This window comes from Heterodontus francisci, chromosome 17 (assembly GCF_036365525.1).
Source record: "Heterodontus francisci isolate sHetFra1 chromosome 17, sHetFra1.hap1, whole genome shotgun sequence".
Classification (NCBI taxonomy): Eukaryota; Metazoa; Chordata; class Chondrichthyes; order Heterodontiformes; family Heterodontidae; genus Heterodontus; species Heterodontus francisci.
Window position 1 is genome coordinate 33,701,644 of NC_090387.1, and position 19,105 is coordinate 33,720,748.

The window sequence follows — 19,105 nt, forward strand, 5'->3', positions numbered from 1 at the left end:
CCCTTGGTAAAGATAGATGCAAAATACTCATTTAGTACCTCAGCTGTGCCCTCTGCCTCCATGCGTAAATCCCCTTTTTGGTCCCTAATTGGCACCACTCCTTGTTTTACAACCTTTTTGCTATTTATTTGCCTATAGAAGACTTTTGGATTCCCTTTTATGTTAGCTGCCAGTCTCTTCTCATACTCTTTCTTTGCTTCTCTTATTTCTTTTTTCACTTCTCCTCTATACTTTTGATATTCAGCCTGATTCTCACTTGTACTATCAACCTGGCATTTGCCACACGCACCCTTTCTCTGCTTCATCTTACTCTCTACCTCTTTTGTCATCCAGGGAGCTCTGGCTTTGTTTGTCCTATCTTTCCCCCTTGTGGGAAAGTACCTCAACAATGTTCAAACCATCTCCTCTTTAAAGGCAGCCCATTGTTCCATTACAGTTTTCCCTGACAATCTTTGATTCCAATTTACCTGCATCAGATCAGTTCTCACCTCACTCAAATTGTCTCTCTCCCAATTAATTATTTTTACTCTGAATTGCTGGATTGCTCCTTGTCGCGTAATTTACCAATACAAAGAGTATAACCATTCATGTTAGAAATATAACAGAAAATGCTGGAAATATTCAGCAGGTCTGGCAGTATCTGCGGAGCGAGAAACAGAGTTAACGTTTTAGGTCCATGACCTTTAGAATTTTGCTTGCATTTTACAAGGAAATATTTTGGGGTCAAAAAGCTGTATTCATGAAATATAAAAAGCAGATGACGTTGCCAGTCATGTGCAATGTGAGACTTTGTGAAATTCTCAAAATAGGGTTAGTAATATTTTGTTGTGTTGAAAGAGGTAAATGTAACTCATAACATCAGATTGGAAAATCTGATTGTAATGTTCAGATGGGTAAACCTGATCCCAAGTCATGACAAGAGGAATATAGTGTTATAAATACCCAGAACTTGGTGAAACTTGCTAGGATATATTTATTTACGAGCTTGGTTGCGCCTTCCACTCACACTTGCTGAATAGTTTCCATTGTGTGTGTTTGTGTATAAAAATACTGTAGCTTGGTCTGACAGGCATGGAATGAATGAAGAGTATGTGTGCACTTGTTAGAATGGAATCAGATACTGTCTGTGTGTGTGTGTTTAAGTTTGTGTGCAAGGGTAGGGCAAAGCTCTCATCATTCAAAGTTTCATTAGGCAACATCAGCTCCAAATGCAAGTGTCAAACCATTAAAGTTTCATGCTGCTGTCATTGCAATTGCTGATATTCACTTTCTATTTTGGTACCTGGATCCTATTTTAAAACTCGCTGGGGATTATCTGGATCGTGAATACATAGATTAAAAATCAACAAGCAGAAAATCCAAAAATTAGAAATAAATTGAAATGGAATAAAAAGATTCAAAATTTGTTCTGGAGAATTATGTTTTGAAATAGTTTCATTCTGCCCCTCCCCCCCCCCCCCCCTTGATTGTACTAGAGGTTATGTAGTTCAATCTAATGACTGATTTTCACAATACAAAGTCCAACAAGGGAATATTCCCCATGTTTTGAATGACCAGCCAGAATAAAAGACAATTATTTTTTACTTTTATGATAAAAGCAATGTTTTCTGTAAGAGATGACAATATTTCAAGTCTTTAAAAAATTGCATTTCTTTAAAGGATTCAGCCAATTGCAATGAACATCAGTTCTGTCAAGTAGTTATTTGGACAACCTAGTTATTGTACTTAGTTGCACTGATGTGATTTATAAATGTTGTATGTTTCTTTAGTACACTGCCACCTTCGCTCGTCTAGCTTAGAGAGATTCTTTAGTCTGGTGCAATTAGAACATTAACCTTTATAAAATTATAACTATGTACAGCTTCCCACCAGTATGTGTGACTCCTCCAAAGCCACGCTACATCTATCTTCAAGTCTTTCACATGTGATCTCTTACATCATCATGGTAGAAGGTATTCTTTACAATCAAGAATAACCCTTTTGGACCCCTATACTACATCTCCTCCCAAGTTTTCGTCCAAATATATATTTACATAGGCCGGGATTTTACCCTTGGTGGATGGGAGCTGTCCACCGACTGAAAAGTTGGTGTCGAACCCGCTTCTGCCTGGCCTGGGGATCCGACCCATATTTTGCAGGTCTCCGGCCTTTAATTGTTCTGAGGCAGGAGTTCCACCCACTTGAGGCAGGAAGTCCCACCTAACAGAGTTGCCGGCCAATCAGCGGGTCGGCAGCTCTTAGTCCCAGCAGCGCCACCAAGAGCAGTGGGCACTGCTGGGACTACAGCCCAACCTCAGGAGGAAGATATTGGGGAGCCCCAGAACTAAGGTAAGTTTTTGTTGCCTCACCGGGGGTGATTAGTTGGGCTGCGACGAGGCAAGGGTAGTCGATTGGGGGGACGGGGGGGGGGGGGGGGGGGTGCATGTTGGGTGTTAGGGGTGGTTGGTGCAGCGGGGGTGGCCCTCCATTGGGCACAGGGTGTCTTAAAAAACAAATGGATGGATCAGGAGGGATCCCTCAGGCCGTCAGAGAGCTGCCTGCTTTTGTCGGGCGGCTTTTCTTGGGCCTCGGGTGCCCACCTGTCAACAGTAAAATTCCTGTGGCGGTGGGCAGAGGTCCTTAAGTGGCCACTTAAGGGTCTTGATTGGCCTGGGCGGGCTGGCCGCTTTTCATTGCCGCCGCCCTGCATAAAGTGGCGGTGGAGGCGGGAGCAGGTCGGGAAGGGCCTCCCGAGCCTGCCACTCAATTTTACAACCCGCCCCCACCACCTGCCCGCTCTTTGTGGGGGGGGGGGGAGGCGTAAAATTCCAGCCCTACATTCAGGGCCTTAAAGGTGTAATATGCCATATGGATGACATCTTACTTCATGGAGAGTCCATTGAAGAACATAACCTAAGAGTTAGAGTGGTTTTGAATCATCTGCAAGACAAAGGCCTAACACTCAATGAGAAGTGCAAGTTTTCAAAAACATCCATTTGTTTTTTAGGACACATTGTTAGCAGTAGTGGCATAATAGCAGACACGCAAAAGCAGAGAGACATTAGCAAATTTCTACTTCCTATTTCTGTCCAACAAATTTGTCAGGTGCAGATGCAAGACGAAGAATGCATCTATGTTTGCCAATATTGCAAGCAAGGCTGGCCACAACAGAGTCCCAAGAGTAAGAGGATGAAAATCTTCTTCGAACACAGAAGACACTTTACCATAGTGCATGATTTGCTGGTATATGACGAGAGACTGGTGATTCCAGAAACACTCCGGGTAGCTATCTTGGAGAAAATACACCAGGGTCATATGGGCATAACAAAATGTAGAGCACGGGCTCAGGCGTCCATGTGGTGGCCGGGAATATCGAAAGATATAGAAGAAATGATTTCAAATTGCCACCTATTTGCAGTTCACAGACAGGATCAGAGAGAACCTCTTATCTTGACCCAATTCCCAACCCAACCGTGGGAACATTTGACGATGGATCTATTCATCTACGATGGAAAATCCTATCTAATTGTAGTAGATTACTTTTCAAGGTGGATCAAAGTTAAACGTATGTACACAACTACAACTGAAGCGTTCGCTCGAGTGTTACAAGAATTCTTCACAACACATGGTATATCTGATCAGATAATGTCCGATAATGGACCACAATTTGCAAACGATTACTTCACGCACTTTGCAGAAAACAGTGGATTTGTAGGTATAACAATTACCCCTAGGTATCCACAATCTAATGGAGAAGCTAAGTGAGTAGTCAGAACTATTAAATAAAAATCAAGAATTCCAAGCAGTAGTTCTGAATTACAGAACAACTCCATTGTTATGCGGATTAGCACTATCTGAACTGTTAATGGCAAGAAAACCTAGGACACAACTTCCAATTTTACCCAAGAAATTACCTCCAGGGCTAAAAATCCAGGATTATCAGAGAGTTCAAGACAGAGAAAAGTCTTAGCAAAAGAAACAAGCCCATAATTATAACAGGAAATACCGTACCAGGAACCTACCAAAGTTGTCAGAAGGGCAAAAGAAATGGACACAAGACCAAAGCAGAGAAGGAGTAATTGTCCAGAGAAAGGAGAATCCAGACTTCTTTTGAATGAGTTGAGTGTTTCTGCCTCAACTACCCTTTCAGGCAGTGAGTTCCAGAGCCCCATCACCCTCTGGGTGAAAAGGTTTTCCTCATCTCCCCTCTAATCTTTCTACCAATCATTTTAAATCTATGCCCCCTAGTCACTGACCTCTCAGCTAAGGTAAATAGGCCCTGCACCTCCACTTTATCCAGACCTCTCAAAATTTTGTACATTTCAATCAGATCTCCACTCAGCCTTCTCTGTTCCAAGGAGAACAACCCCAGCCTATCCAATCTTTCTGCATAGCTGCATTTTCCAGTCCCGGCAACATCCTTGTAAATCTCCTCTGTACCCTCTCTAGTGCAATTACATCCTTTCTGTAACAAAGATGAACAGAACTGCACACGCTACTCAAGTTGTGGCCTAACCAATGATTTATACAATTACGGCATAACATGGGCGGCCCAGTGGCGCAGTGGTTAGCACCGCAGCCTCACAGCTCCAGCGACCCGGGTTCAATTCTGGGTACTGCCTGTGTGGAGTTTGCAAGTTCTCCCTGTGTCTGTGTGGGTTTTCGCCGGGTGCTCCGGTTTCCTCCCACAGCCAAAAGACTTGCAGGTTGATAGGTAAATTGGCCATTATAAATTGACCCTAGTATAGGTAGGTGGTAGGGAAATATAGGGACAGATGGGGATGTAGTAGGAATATGGGATTAGTGTAGGATTAGTATAAATGGGTGGTTGATGGTCGGCACAGACTCGGTGGGCCGAAGGGCCTGTTTCAGTGCTGTATCTCTAAATATAAAAATAAATAAAACATGTTTACTCGGAACCTCTTGAATCTTCCCTTTGAATGCCTCCCACTGCTCTGGCACTGATTTACCTTCAAGTAGCTGTTTCCAGGTACACTTTCGCTAAATCACTCCTCAGCTTAGTAAAATTCGCCTTGTCCCAATTGAGAACTCTAACTCCTGTTCTATCCTTGTCCTTTTCCATAATTATGTTAAAACTGACTAAATGATGATCACTACCACCAAAATGCTCTCCCACTGCCACTCCTTCCTCCTGTCCATCTTCATTTCCTAAAACTAAGTCTAAAACTGCACCCTCTCTTGTTGGACTTGCTACGTACTGGTCAAAAAAAGTTCTCCTGAATACATATCAAGAATTCGGCTCCCTCACTTCCTTTCATACTAAAACTATCCTAGTTAATATTGGGGTAGTTAAAATCCCCTACTATTACTGCCCTACTGTTCTTGCACTTCTCAGAGATTTGCCTACATATCTGCTCTTCTATCTCCCTCTGATTATTTGGGGGTCTATAGTGCACTCCCAGCGGTGTGATTGCCCCTTTTTTGTTCCTTAGCTCAATCCATATGGCCTCATTTGATGAACTTTCCAACATATCATCCCTCCTCACAGCTGTAATTGTATCTTTGACCAGAATTTCCACTCCCCCTCTATTCTTATCCCCCTCCCTATCGCGTCTGAAAACCCTGTAACCAGGAACATTGAGCTGCCATTCCTGTCCCTCCTTAAGCCATGTTTCTGTAATAGCTATGATATCATACAGCCATGTGTGTATCAGTGCCGTCAGCTCATCTGCTTTATTTGCTATACTCCTTGCATTAAAGTAGATATGCTTGAGCACTGCCAAACTCTTTTTAAAAATTTTCTTACCTTTGTTTCCTCTGTCTTCCAGACTCATCCATTAATTTTCTGCCTTTCCATTTTCATTTCTGATTTTGTCCCAACTGAGTCTACCCTCAGTCCCCATCCCCTTGCCAAACTAGTTTAGCCCTCCCCAATGGCACCAGCAAAATGTCCTGCAAGAAACTCAGTCCTGGTTCTGTTCATGTGCAACCTGTCTGGATTGTACAGGCCCCATCTCCCCCAGAGCAGGTCCCAATGTCCCAAAAATCTAAAGCCCTCCCTCCTGCACCAACTTTCCAGCCACGCATTCATCTGTCTTATCCTTCTATTCCTGCACTCACTTATGTGTGACGCTGTGAGTAATCCGGAGAATACTACTTTTGAGGTCCTGCTTGCTAATATCTAAGCTAGCTCCTAAATTCTGACGGCAGGACCACATCCCTTTTTCTACCGATGTTGTTGGTTCCGATGTGGACCGCAACTGCTGGCTGTTCACCCGGCTCCTTCAGGATGCTCTGCAGCCGCTCGGTGACATCCTTGACCCTGTCACGAGGGAGGCAACACACCATCCTGGATTCACGTCTGCAGCCACAGAGACACCTGTCTGTTCCCCTGACTATTGAATCACCTATCACTATGGCTCTTCCAGTCTTCCTTGGCTGAGCCACCGGTGGTGCCATGGACTTGGCTCTGGCTGCACTCCCCAGATGAACCATCACTCTCATCAGTATTCAGAATTGAATACCTGTTGGAGAGTGAGATGCAATCAGGGGTCTCCTGCATGTTTCTTTTTGACTGCCTGGCGGTCACCCATTCACTCTCTCCCTGCATAATCTTAAACTGTGGGATGATGACATCTATAAACGTGCTATCCACATAGCTCTCATCCTCATGAATGCACCACAGTGACACCAGCTGCCACTCAAGTTCCAAAACCCAGAGTTCAAGCTGCTTCAATTGACGACACTTCCTGCACAAATGGTTATCCAGGATACAGGAAGTATCCTGGATCTCCCACATAGCACAGGAGGTGCACTCTCAAGGTTGAAACAACCCTGTCATTCCTTTATTTACTAGTTGACCCTCTTCTACTGCTAAAAAAAGAAATGTTACCAATACTAAAACACTTTAGAACTATTAATAAAACCTTACTAGTACTGATAACTCCTACAACTAATCAATGCAGTTCACTAGTTAAAATAAACCTTACTCAAAAAAAAGATAAAAGATAATACATACCAGCTACACACTTGTTCCCTATTAATAATACTTAATTTTTTTCTCATTTTTAGTCTGCCAGTAGTTGAGACACAGTCCCTAAGCTGCAGTAATAGAAGCAAAATACTGTGGATGCTGGAAATCTGAAATAAAAACAAGAAATGATGGAAATACTCAGCAGGTCTGGCAGCATCTGTGGAGAGAGAAGCAGAGTTAATGTTTCAGGTCAGTGACCCTTCTTCAGAACTGGCAAATATTAGAAATGTGAAAGGTCATAAGCAAGTAAAGTGGGGGTGGGGCAAGAGATAACAAAGGAGAAGGTGTAGATAGGACAAAGTCACAGAATAGCTGACCAGAAGGTCATGGAGCAAAGGCAAACAATATGTTAATGGTGTGTTGAAAGACAAAGCATTAGTACAGATAGGGTGTTAACGGACTGAAAACTGAACAGCCACAAGTACATACATGAAAAAAACAGTGGGTAAGCAAACTGAACAAACTAAGATGAAATAAAATAAAATAAACAAAAAAATATATATAAAAAAGAAAAAAATAACTAAAAATAAAAGTAAAATGGGGGGCCCGTCATGCTCTGAAATTATTGAACTCAATGTTCAGTCCGACAGGCTGTAGTGTGCCTAATCGGTAAGTGAGATGCTGTTCCTCGAGCTTGCGTTGATGTACACTGGAACACTGCAGCAATCCCAGGACAGAGATGTGAGCATGAGAGCAGGGGGGAGTGTTGAAATGGCAAGCAACCGGAAGCCTGAAGTCATATTTTTCGACTGAGCAGAGGTATTACGCAAAGCAGTCACCCAATCTGCGTTTGGTCTCTCCAATGTAGAGGAGACCACATTGTGAGCAGCGAATACAGTATACTACATTGATAGAAGTACAAGTAAATCACTGCTTCACCTGAAAGAAGTGTTTGGGGCCTGGGATAGTGAGGAGAGAGGAGGTAAATGGGCAGGTATTACACCTCCTGTGATTGCAGGGGAAGGTGCCGTGAGAAGGGGATGAGGTGGTGGGGGTAATGGAGGAGTGGACCAGGTTGTCACGGAGGGAACGATCCCTTCAGAATGCTGACAGGGGAAGGGAGGGGAAGATGCGTTTGGTAGTGGCATCGCGCTGGAGGTGTCAGAAATGGCGGAGGATGATCCTTTGGATATGGAGGCTGGTGGGGTGGAAAGTGAGGAAAAGGGGAACCCTGTCGCAGTTCTGGGAGGGAGGGGAAGGGGTGAGGGTAGAGGTGCGGGGAATGGGCCGGACACAGTTGAGAACTCTGTCAACCACAGTGGGGGGAATCCTCGATTCAGGAAAAAGGAAGCCATGTCAGAAGTGCTGTCATGGAAGGTAGCATCAAAGAAACTGGGAGTCCTTACAGGAGACAGGGTGTGAAGAAGTGTAATCAAGGTAGCTGTGGGAGTCGGTGGGCTTATAATGGATATTAGTAGACAGCCTATCCCCAGAGATGGAGACAGAGAGGTCGAGGAAGGGAAGGGATGTGTCGGAGATGGACCATGTAAAGGTGAGAGAAGGGTGGAAATTAGAAGCAAAGTTGATAACGTTTTCCAGTTCGGGGCGGGAGCAGGAAACGGCACAGATACAGGCATCAGTGTACTGGAAAAAGAGTTGGAGGAGGGGGCCTGAATGGACTGGAACAAGGAATGTTCGACATATCCCACAGAAAGACAGGCATCACTAGGACCCATGCGCGTACCCGTAGCAACACCTTTTACTTGAAGGAAGTGAGTGGAGTTGAAGGAGAAGTTGTTCAACTTGTGAGAACAAGTTCAGCCAGGCAGAGGAGGGTGGTGGTGGATGGGGACTGGTTGGGCCTCTGTTCAAAGAAGAAGCGGAGAGCCCTCAAACTGTCCTGGTGGGGGATGGAGGTGTCGAGAGATTGGACATCCATAGTGAAGAGGAGGCAGCTGGGGCCAGGAAACTGGAAATTGTCAAAATGATGTAGGGCATCAGAAGAGTCACGGATGTAGGTGGGAAGAGACCAGTGGAGAAAAGATAGAATCAAGATAGGAAGAAATAAGTTCAGTGGGGTAGGAGCAGGCTGACACCGAAGCTGCAGTACTCACCAGCCAATCACCTAGTTGCTTCCCTGTGATGTCACACCTCTTTTTTCTCTTTCTGAATGCAGGCTCTGACTGGTTACAGTCTCGCTGGTCTCGCTGATTCACGCTGTTTATAGTCTGGCTGGTCTCGCTGATTCGCGCTGCTCCGTCTGATTGCAGTCAAATTTATTTATTTTTCTTAATTTATAGTTCCCCTCCTTATTGAACTCCCTCACTTACAAAACTCCCTTCCTCACACTCTGTGCCCTCCAGCAGCACTCAGTGCAGACAAGTACCACTGAGAGTCCCCTGAATTTATACTCTCAAAACAATGCTGTGTCAGCTCTGCTAGAGCTCAGAAACCAGTTTCAGTTAGTTACCTAATTAACTAGCTACAGCTACACTCTGTGCTTGTATATCCCTGCTAAAACTGTCAGAAGCCTAACTTATCTCTTAAAAAGAAATTTAAATGAATTGCTAAATGTAATCAAAACAAAAACTAGACTTTAGAGAGATTAACCCTTAAAATACACTTACTTACCAAACTCTCTTCTTCACACTCTGTGCCCTCCAGGAGCAATCAGTGCTAGACTAATACCTGGAATGGGTGGGTTATCTTACAAGGAAAGGTTGGACAGGCTTATATCTGCTGGAGTTTAGAAGAGTAAGAGGCAACTTGATTGAAACACAAGATTCTGAGGGGTCTTGACAGGGTGGATGTGTAAAGGATCTTTAAAAATGCCGGGGACAGACAGCCAGCTCCCTCCATGGGATTGGGGGTGGGGGGGAGCGGGGTGCGGGTGCAGACCACCCCGGCTACTTAAATGAGCCGCTGTGCTTGAGATCGCGGTGGCTCTTTGGCATGCGACTGCATGGGCAGACCACCATTTTTTGAGCTCAATGCCGAAATCAGCAGCGGGCTGTTAAAATCCAGCCCTATGTCTCTATTTATAAAGCCCAGGATTTTGTAGCCCTTATTAACCACTTTCTCAACCCTTCCTGCCACCTTCAATGATACTCCCCATGTCCCTCTGCTCCTGCACCCTGTTTAGAATTGTATTTTATTTCATATTGCCTCTCCTCATTCTTCCTACCAAAATGTATAACTTCACACTACTCTGCCTTAAATTTCATCCGCCACTTGTCCGTCCATTCCATCAACCTGTCTATTTCCTCTTGAAGTCCATCACTGTACTCCTCAGAGTTCACAATACCTCCAAGTTCTGTGCCATTTAAAAATTTTGAAATTATGCCTTGTACACCCACTCTAGGTCATTAATATAGATCAAGAAAAGCAATGGTCCTAATACCGACCCCTGCGAAAACTCCACTGTACACCTTCGTCCAGTCTGAAAAACAACCGTTCACCACTACTCAGTTTCTGTTACTCAGCCAACTTCGTATCCATGCTGCCACTGTCCCTTTTATTCCATAACCTTTAACTTTGCTGACAAGTCTGTTATCAAATACCTTTTGAAAGTCTGTGTATACCACATCAGCTGTATTGCCCTTACCAACCTTCTCTATTACCTGATCAAAAAACTCAATCAAGTTAATTAAACACGATTTGCCTTTAACAAATCCATGTTGACTTTCATTAATTAATCCACGTTTGTCCAAGCGACTGTTAATTTTTTCCCAGATTATTTCTTCCCACCACCCAGGTTAAACTGAATGGCCAGTAGTTACTGGGCTTGTCCTTACACCCTTTTTTGAACAAGGGTGTAACATTTGCAATTCTCCAGTCCTCTGGCACCACCTCTGTATCTAAGCAGTACTGGAAGATTATGGCCAGTGCCTCCACAATTTCCACCCTTACTTCTCTCAGTATCCACAGATGCATCTCATCTGGTCCTAGTGATTTATCAACTTTATAGGGTGCCTTTCTAATACTCTTCTTTACTAATTTTTAGCCCATCCAGTGTCTCAATTACCTCCTCTTTGGAGGAGATCTTGAACCTTCATCGCTGGGTATTTTGTGGACATGATGCCAAACTTCTTGCGTAAGAAATGTTTTCTAGAGCTCTCGCTTTTAATTGCTTTCTTTTTTTTAAAGCTTTCCTTGAAGGAAAAAAGAGTACAGGTCTGCTGTGCCTGCAGCATTGGACCTCTGCCACACACTGAGCTGTGCCTGCAGCATTGGACCTCTACCACACACTGAGCTGTGGCTGCAGCATTGGACCTCTGCCACACACTGAGCTGTGGCTGCAGCATTGGACCTCTGCCACACACTGAGCTCAGTGCAAGCTTTCAGCCTGTGATCAGGGAGACTCCACCCACAAAACTGTTTTGGCGGGAAAACCATGATGCTTAATGGTGGTGCCGTACCGCAGCCCTGACTTGAACTGTGTCTCTTTACATTTTGCGAGCACAATTCTGCCCGATTACTGCCTTTCCTGCCGGCTACCCTTTGAACAAACTATTCTCTTCATGTATGCACACTTTCCCGGAGCACAGATTTTTTAAGGATGGGCTTCGAATCTGACCCTGTGTCGTTCCGCCGCTTCCTCCAGTGATCTGCCATGTTGTACCAAGCTCTATGGCTTTTACAGGAGAAACTGTCATCTTTAATGTCATGCTGGTGATCTCTGTCCCACATCAAACATTGCTCCTAGCACATTGAGCACCTTTGCATCGCTACTACCCTGTTGCGTTCCACTGCCACCATATTGTGGTATTGATTTCAAAACTTAAATGTACCAAACACTCTGAGGCTGAATGGTAAGTTGAATAAGGGTTCTGAATGACAAAATAACAGACTTACAAGAGAGCTCTGGGATACACGTGTTGACTGTTAACTAACACTGCTCCAACTACTATATCACATGCTGGCTTACATCACTTCCTATGATGATGTATACGTCATGAATTGTTAAAACTGGCTATTTCTGCCTTTTCTGTCAGGGTTCCATCAATCTCCTGTTGAAATTACAGCAGGAGATCAGGAGAACCCTGCAGAAATTCAGGGCCCAGATATTTACCTTTAACTGGTACATCTTGCATACCATCTTGCTGTGTACTTGCAGATTTTTAAAATGATGAGGGGCAAAAATTAAATACATACGTAAAAGGATATATATAAAAGTCAATTGCGGTTTCCACAGAATAATTGACTGAGTTGTGGAATGGGATAAGCAATGATAACCGTTCATAAAATGATTCTTATGGAATATCTGATATTGTGCAGTTGGATACCAACTTCAAATTCATTGGAATTAAACAGTCTTTGAAGCAGTACAAGAAACTCATGCTGCACTTTCTTCAACCACAATGGAGAACGGACATTGTAAAGATGAGAAACTGTACGAAAAGAGAAGTTCACACCTATATTATAAGCAATACAATACACCTTTCAGGGATTTTTAAGGTGAAATCAGATGGAAGAATTCAGATGAACATAAACTATGACAATGAATATCTCAGATTACAACATCATCTGTTGCATTATCTCTTTCTAGACTAATACAAACACAGCTGAAGGGCAGGCATAGCGGTTGAACCCAGAGCTTTAATGGAGACTTGTGGCTTCAGCTTACATGTGCTAACTGAATGTGTGAGAGAACTGAATCACATGATATTGCATCACTTCCTGTGATGACATGCATATTAGCATAAACATATATTTAAATGTTTATATTTAACATACTAACAAATACACTATCACAACATCATCTGAACCCATTGCTTGGATAGTTGTGCAGTGAGGCATGACGTAATGCTTATGTAACATAACATCACTCCTTTGTTGTACTCTACCAGTTATTTTCTATTTATGTGGTGATATTTAGGTGATGAAGGGGGCAGGGGAGACAGGAAAACAATTTAAACCTTGAGCCCCATGTTTTAGAACCAGATTTGACCTCCTGCAGTCTTCAGATTGTTAATTACCTTTACTCCATTAACCTTTATCCTTTCCGAACAGAATCTTTAATGACAAAATGTAACAGCCATTTCAGGAGAGGATACTGTCCACAAATTAAATGACACGTCAAAATTTGAAAACCACTATAAAATCTTTTCTGTCACAAGTCCCATGGCTCCTGTCTCTTGAATGACTGCAGTGTTAGTGTTCTGAATTCTCTTAGTGTACACCTGCTCCAATCCACAGTCTTTGATGTGATGTATGCTAGAGATACAAAGCCTCTCTGCAGCCCAGTCCCAAATAAAAACTTCTCCAGAGCTCATCAATCTGCTTGCAGACAGGCTTTGGATGAGTATCCCAGCAATTTGCAAATGCCATTATCCTGGGTGATGACATGGAGTGTGACCCTGGGGTCAGACTGAGCACTGTGTCCTGTTGGGGCTCCTATTGTTGCAGCATCCCAGGGAGCAGGCTCACAGAGATGCAATCTCCTTCCAGACCACTGGGAAGACTCACACAGAGCCTCATGGGAGAGGTTCACAGAGAGCTTCTTCGGGCCCATGCCATCCATTCTATGCTATAGACAGCTTCACATCAAGCCATGATGCCACCCTATCTGGTCACAAGATACAGAATTATAGGGCTGAATTTTGCCAGGAGAGTCGCAATCCCGACATCTGCCTCAATTCCGGGTCAGGAACCCAGAAGTGCACGTGGCAGGATATCACTCGCAATCTTCCCGGAAGCAGCCAATTAAGAAGCTGCCTCCGGGAGCCCCTTCCAACTAATGATGGCAGGCAGACCAGGGAAGTGGGGGGCCTAATTGGAAGGCCCACCGTGACGTCCGACCAGCAGCCCCACCAGGAGATCTGGGGGACACCTCCCAAAATGGAGGCGCACACAGAGGCCTCCTTTTTCAGCTGAAATTAAAGAGAGCACAGTACTGTGAGGCGTCATGGCATGGAGTGATAAACCCTCCAGAAGAATGCCTGTGCACTCCTGGACCCCTATGAGCCCACCATGCAGCCATTTAATGCAGCCTACCTCCCAGTGAGAGGCCACTTCCAAGGAGCAGGCAGGCTCTACACGGGTTGGTGGGGCAGTGGTTGCTCCAACGGCGGGAAACTGCCATTGCCTTTGGAAAATAGCCCCTAAGTGAGGCCTCAATTGGCCTGATTGGCTGCTCCTTCCATGGAGCCGGCTGGCAATTTTGTTTCGGTCTTCCCTCTGAGCAATTCCCCTGGAGGCAGGAACGTGTTGGGGAGCTATCCTGGTGCAGTTTCCCCCTATTTTCCTGTTACCCCTGCCTCCAAATTCAAGTCCATGTGGCTGGGAATATTCAGCCCATAGAGTAAAAATTCAATTCTCATCCCAGAAGCCTGACATGCAGGAATCCACAATGTCATATTGTCCTATTGTATATGACATTGTCATAGGGAACTTGCGAACCCATCCCACATGCTGGCTCACAAAGCTTCATGACATGCAGATTCCACCACACAGAACAAGTCATAGTGACCAGGACAGATTTGCTGAGTTACAGAAGGGGTGGAGCAAGTTGCTGGGCAACATGAAGTTTGGAATGAGTGTGGGGCAGGTTTGGAGTCTTGCAGCACCTTCTTGGTACAGTGACATGATTCGGGAACCGCTACCAAATATGACCAAGTACAGGAAGCCAAATAATTTCAGAGTATCATCTTTGCTCATTTTTATGCATTCAGGTTTGTTTCATTTCCCCAAGAAATGCAATTTGGTTGTTGGCAGAAGATACTCTCTGAAGCAATCTGTCACAGTCAAAGAGCAAAAGAGAGAAGAATGAGATATACTGAAAATAATCTTTGGACTATAATTCTCCCTTTTTATGATCTCACAATAAAATGGTGAATGTGTGCAATTTTACAATGGGCAATTTCATTAAGCAGGATTTCACTGGCGCAACAACTAAAAATGAGCCGATCACAAAGTGCCTATATTAATGATGCTTTGACGCTTCCAATGCAGCTAAATAACTACTTAATTGCTAGAAACATGGAAAGCTTAACAGTCTAGTTGTGGACTGTGTAATGTTTGTAGCATGCTGGCTCAATTAAATTCTGAAAATCCAGATTTCTCCACAATCGTTTGCATGTAGTAAGGATTCCAGTACAAATACAAAGATGACTGTTTGGTTAAATTCTAGACAAATGGAATTGGAAATTGCATAGTGCTGGCCTAGCAGCGCCCGAACAGGAATGCCCGAGGAATGCAGAGAGTTGATCGTCGGATCTCATATAAATGTTTAGGGTGAACTACTGTAGCATGTTACCCCTCCAGTACACCCAACTGACAAACCCACATGTGTTTTGACAGTATCTGTCAGTGTATTATTCAATTGTCTATTTTGTTGGGAAATTACAAAAGAAATGCCACTCATATTAATAGGGAAGAAGTCATAGGAATGTTACAGCATAAAAATAGTTCATTCAACCCATCAATTCCATACCAGTGTTTTTCTCTATAAGTCACTTACTCTAAAATCACTCTCCTGCTCACTCTTCATGTCCTTTACCATTGCCCCTATTAAGGCAACCATCTAATTCCCCTTTAAAAGAATTTATAGACTCTTTCAACAATGGTTTCTGGCAGAGAATTCCAATTCTAATTTGCCTATCTAAAGACATTTTTCTCTTACTTGCCTTTTTTTGTTGTTGTGATTATCTTAAATTTAAATCTTCTCATTAATGACCAAATGAAACAACCTATCAGATTGTTATTTGAAGTCATATACACTTTGAGAAATACAAGCATTCACTGAAGCATACTAAATTCTATCCTGATAGTTTTTTGAAATGGGGTTAAAAAAAAACTAAACTCAGCTTTCTGTTTAGTGTAATTGGGGAGTAATTTTAACCTAATCTGCCGGGCAAGAATCCCACAGGTTCAGATGGAATGTCCACTTCATGCACCATTAACTTTCATTGATTTCAATGGAGAGTGAAATCGGGTGGAGTGTAAAACCAGCGCTGTGCCTCATCATGTCAGTTTATCAATGGGTTGGTTAGATTAAAATTTCCCCCCTGAGGTCTTTATGCAGTATCGTTATTCTTGTTCCCTTGATCATACTCAGCATTATATTCTGATTGTATGAATAAGTTTATTTCCTGGTTTTGAATCATATATTCTTTGTTAAATATCTATTGGATAGTTATCACCTATTTTAATGTTGTTTATAGACCAGAGATCAAACAATAAATCACTGAAGCCCACAGTGACCAGTCTAAATGGACAGTTTGGAGGCCCCATTGGATACAATACTTATGCAACAAGAAGAAAGCCCAAAGTATAACACACTTGCATTTTCAGTTCTTGTGTATTCTCAGTCAACACAGTTCATTAAATATTGAACTGAATGGCATTTCATCTTGTATTTGCTGTATGTCCAATCAGGGGATTTTGCATGACCTTAGTGTCTTTTTAAGATTTACTGTTGTGCTGTAGAGAACTACAAAACATCAAATGATTTCATAAAACTATAAAACTAATACAACAGCAGACAAACAAAACTGGATGGACCACCCAACATTGACTTAGGCACCGTAAATGACATGGGCACACCCTGCCCAGTCGACCCTGCAAAGTCCTCCTCGTTAACATTTGTGCAAAAATTGGCAGAGCTGTCACACAGTCTGGTCAAGGAACAGCCTGACATAGTCAAACTCACCCAATCATACTTTACAGCCAAAGTCCCAGACTCCCCCCATAGCTTAAAAATGTGCAGGAAAAAAGCGAATGAGTGACCGCCAGAAGGACAAGAAGGACCCAGCAGGCAGGGCAGGGATCCCATGAGTGCATCTCGCTCTCCAACTGGTATTCGGTTCTGAATACTGGTGAGTGCGATGGTTCCTCTGGGGTGTGCAGGCATAGCCAAGTTCACAGCACCATGGGTGGCTCAACTACACAGGGCAGGAGGAAGAAGAGTGGAAGAGCAATAGTGTTAGAGGATTCGATACAGAGAGGAACAGACAAGGCTGTAGATGGCATTTCAAAATGGTATGTTGCCTCCCTGATGTCAAGGTCAAGGATGTCACTGAGTGGCTGTAGGACATTCTTAGGAGGGAGGGTGAACAGCCAGAGGTCGTGGTCCATATCGGCACCAATGACATAGACAGAAAGAGGGATGAGGTCCTGATGGCAGAGTTTGCGGAGCTAGGAGAGAGATTGAAAAGGAGGACCTCAAAGGTAGTAACGTCTGGATTACTCCTAGTGCCATGTGCTAGTGAGTACAGAAATAGGAAGCTATGGCTGATGAATACATGGCTGGAGAGATGGTACAGGAGGGAGGGCTTTAGATTCCTGAGGCATTGGGAACTTTTCTGGGGGAGGTGGGGACTGTACAATGTTGTTGCATCTCAACAGGGCCAGGACCAATATGCTCACAAGGGGTTTTGCTAGTGCTGTTTAGGTGGGTTTAAACTAACTTGGCAGGGGGATGGAACCGGAGAGTAGATTCAGAAGGGAGAGAAGAAACGTTGGAAATGGAAGGCAGAAAATTAGTAAGCGTATTTGGAAGGCAGAGGAAACAAAGGCTAGAAAATAGACAACAAGGGAGTTTGGCAGTGCTAAATGGTATATACTTTAATGCAAGAAGTCTAGCAAATAAGGCAGACGAGCTGAGATTGAGGTGGGAGTATGATATAGCCATTACTGAGACATGGCTGAAAGAAGGGCAGGAATGGCAGCTCAACATTCCTAGTTAAAGGGTTTTCAGACAATATAGAGAAGGGGAGAAAAAGGAGGGGGGGGTGCAATATTGATTAAAGAAACAATTACAGCTGTGAGGAGGGAGGATATGGTAGCAGGTTCATCAAATGAGGCCATATGGGTTCAAAAGAACAAAAAAGGGCCAATCACAACTGGGAGTCTACTATAGATCCCCAAACAGTCAGAGGGAGATAGCAGAGCAAATATGTAGGCAAATCTCTGAGAAGTGCAAAAACAATAGGGCAGTAATAATGGAGGATTTCAACTACCCTGAATATTAACTGGGATAGAATTAGTATGAAAGACACAGAGGGAGCACAATTCTTAAAATGCATACAGGAGAACTTTGTTTTAGCCATTACGTGGCAAGTACAACAAGAGAGAGGTGGTGTTGGTCTGATGAAAGGACTGGACTTAGTTTTAGGGAACGAAGCTGGGCAGGTGGAAGGGATATCAGTTGAGGAGCACTTTGGTGGAAATAGTCATAATTCAGTTAGGTTTAGGGTAGTTATGGGAAAGGACAAAGATAGAGCAGAAATAAAAGTTCTCAATTTGGGAAAAGCTAATTTCACTAAGCTGAGATATGATTGAGATAAAGTGGACTGGAAACAGCTACTTGAAGGTAAATTAGTGCCAGATCAATGGGAGGCATTCAAGGAAGAGATAGTGAGGGTTCAGAGCAAGTGTGTTCCCTTAAAGAAAAAGGGTGGGACTAACAAATCCAGAGCTCCCTGGATGTCAAAGGGCTGAAAGGTGAGGATAAACTAAAAAAGGGAAGCTTATGACAAATTTAGAGGGCTCAATACAGCAGAAAACCTAGAGCAGTATAAGAAGTGTAGGGGTGAAATTAAAAAGGAAATTAGGAAATCAAAGAGAGGGAATGAAAAAATATTGGCAAGTAAAATCAAAGAAAGCCCAAAGATTTTTTATAAATACATAAACAGCAAGAAAGAGTAGGGCCTATTAGGGACCATAATGGTAACCTGAGTGCAGATGGAGGACTTTGGTCTGGTTCTTGATGAATACTTTGCCTCTGTTTTCACAAAAGAAAGAAACAATAAAATCATTGCAATCAGGGAGTGTGAAAAATTAGATGAAATTAACATAGTGGGCTGGATTTTACAGACCCCCCCCCCCCCCAACATCTGGTTTTGTGGCGGGGGGGACCGGAAAATACCTCAGGGAGAGGGTCTCCATGCACATTGATGCTGGGAGGGCCTGGCTCAATATTGCCGGTGGCGGGAAGGCCTCATAGCGCCCCTCCCCCCACCCCCCCCCCCCCGCTGCTTGGTAACGGCACCCCCATTTGCATATTTAAATAAATTAAAATGAATGCATTAATCATACTTACACCGTGGCATTCCGTCCCGCTGCGATCTTCCTGCTGCTGGCCGGCCCTCCTTTGCCTTCGGATCCCTGTCTAAGGAAACGAGGCAGAACACTTGTGGGGAAGGAGGAGGAGGTAAGTTTCTCAGTGCGGGGGTGGGGGAATGGGGTCAA